A 2,858-nucleotide genomic window follows, 5' to 3' on the forward strand; every position below is an offset into this window, starting at 1 on the left:
TTTATGTAAGAAAAAAATGGGATGCCATAAAATGGGACATTCAGAGAATATAAAGAACTCCTGTACATTAAAAATATGATGGCAGAAATAAGTAAAATTAGTAGAAGAATTAGTCAATAAAGTTGAGAAAAATCTCTCTAGAAGCAAGACAGAAATAGGAAGAAATGAAAATAAAAGATTTAAGGTAAGAAAATTTAGAGAAGTATGTCAGGAAGTCCAATATCTTCCTAATAGGGAGTTCCAGGAACAGATAACAGAGGAAACATTTGGAGAAATAATACAAGAAAATATTGAGAACCAGAGTCCCCAGATTAAAAGGGTTCACTGAATATATGGAACAATCAATAACGATAACAAAGACCTTCACCAAAGCACATTATCATGAAATTTCAGAAACCTGGAAATAAGAGTAAACAAAAAAACCACAAAAAGGTCACACACAAAAACCCAGAAATTATAACGTTATTAAACTTAACAACAACACTGGAGGTTAGAAGGCAATGTGAAAACATCTTGAAAATTCAGATAGAAAATGACTTCCAAGTTAGAATTTTATTCCCAAACTATCAGTCAAAAGTGAGAATAGAATACACATATATAAACCCATGCAAGTTCTCAAATTATTTTTACCCCTCTTGTGAGCTATCAGAGTGCTTTCTAAGCCTTAAAGTACACATGGATCACCTCGGGAAATTATTAAAATGTAGATTTTGATTCAGTAGATCTGGGGTGGGGCCTGAGATTCATCATTTCTAAAAGGTTCTCAGATGATGCAAAGCTGCTGGTCCATAGACCATCCTTTAGGAAATAAGGTACTTTAAGAAATAAGGTCCCACCAAAATGAGAGAATAAGCAAAGAAAGAGGAAGGAAGAAGATCCAACATAAAAGCAAATCAAAGGAAGGAAGATCCAGAAGCACGCTGAAGGGAAGTCCCAGGACATTACCTACAGGGCAACCAGTAAATTGGGACATCAAGGAAGTATCAAAAGGAGGAGGAGGTTAAAGAGGAGAAAATAATGAAGTCGATGAATCATCTGACATACTGAGAGATTTACACTTCTGGTGGAGAATTTGAGGACAAATCAGTGACAGTAACATAGAAAACTAAGCAAATGAAAAAGTAAGGCAAGTATTAACTCCAAGGAAAACTAAAAGTTAAGAATGAAAGAAATGTAATCATATACAACATAGTCAAAATAATATAAACAATAAATATTAACCAAAAATTATAATAATATTGGGGAGTTGAGGGAGGGTAGTATGAAAGAACTAAACCTCTTCCATAAGAGGAACTCAATAAAAATCAAGAAATAACAGTATAAGCATGTAGTTTAGCAATATGGAGGTAGATACCTAAAGAAACAATAAAAGAATTCAAAATAGATGCTGCTGGGTGGATTGGAGTGGGGCAAGGAATTAATGTTTTTTTCATTATAAGCTTTGTAAAACTATTTGATTTTTTAAAAACTAAGTACATGGATAATTTTAATCAAAATAAAAATAAAGAAAATGATTTGGATGTTTTGTCATTAATAATAAACCACTTCTAGTACAAATCACAACACGTTGCCACTCCTCAGGGGCAGAAAATATTTGGGGGTACATCAATAACAAGTTCCAGAGATGGTTCTGAAACCCCCTGACATGTAGGAGGACACTGGATAAGGTAATACTATGCTGTGCCTACTTTTTCCAAAGGAGAAATTTCCCCTCCTGGATTCCCTATTTCAGTAAGCAGCAATGTCCACCCAGTTACCCAATGGATTAGTCAGGATTTTTTCAGTTGCAAGTACCAGAATCCAAATTACAACTGGCTTAAGCAGAAAAGCAATTCATGGTCCCATGAAGCCCATGAGAAACCCCGTTTCCAATCCTACCTTCAACATTCATCATTGTGCAACTTGGACAAGATACTTAAATCACCTATAAAATGGGGGTGATAATAGTATTGTTGTGAATATGACATGAGTTAACGTTTTAAAGTACTTTGAATAGTGCCTGATGTATAGCTAACACTCAGTAGGGATTACCTATTATTATTACAAGCTATTATCCAGGAATCACCACAAATCTGGAGGACAAATAAAAATATTCATCCTGGATACATTGTAGTGTAACTGCAGAACACCAAAGATAAAGGAAAAAAGTACTGAAAGCTTTCAGGAAGAAGAGACAACCTACAAAAAAATGGAAAATTAGGGTGGAGTGGGCTTCTCAACAGCTACAATAGAAGCCAGAACATAAAATATCTTCAAATGTTGAGAGAAAAAAACTGCCAAATTAGAATTTTAACACAGCCAAACTATTTTTTAGGATAGAGTGTTAAATGAAGGAAAACTTGCCAGATCAACAACTGAAAAACTACTACCAACAGCCCTCACCAAACATGCCTAAAGAATCACTCCAGGAAGAAGGAAGTAGAACAAAGGATGACATGCAAGAAGTATTGATGGGAAAATAAGTTAGTAAGCATATGGTAAACCAAAAACATATTGACTATACAAATAATAATAATGACGATGACTAATAATGGGGAATAAGTAAAAGGAAGTAAAACACAGAGCAATGACATGTGAAATAGAAATTGTGACTAGAGCTGAAAAATTCTGAGGACGTGGTATTGTTCTGGAAGAGAGTGAAAAAATGGATCAACTTTAAACTCTGTTCATTTAAGTAAACAGGTTAAAATTTGGGGGTAGTTATAAAAAGAATAAAAGTAGAGCATATAAATCCCAAAATAATAGAGTGGGAGAGAAAGAATCAAAAAAATTCAGGAAGAAAAAAATGAGAAAAAGCAGAGTAAATAAACACAAGATAAGATAGTAGTAATGAATCCACACATTTCAATAATCATAAT

This window comes from Eumetopias jubatus, unplaced genomic scaffold (assembly GCF_037043125.1).
Source record: "Eumetopias jubatus isolate StellerSeaLion01/CBP00866 unplaced genomic scaffold, mEumJub1_p1.0 scaffold_7, whole genome shotgun sequence".
Classification (NCBI taxonomy): Eukaryota; Metazoa; Chordata; class Mammalia; order Carnivora; family Otariidae; genus Eumetopias; species Eumetopias jubatus.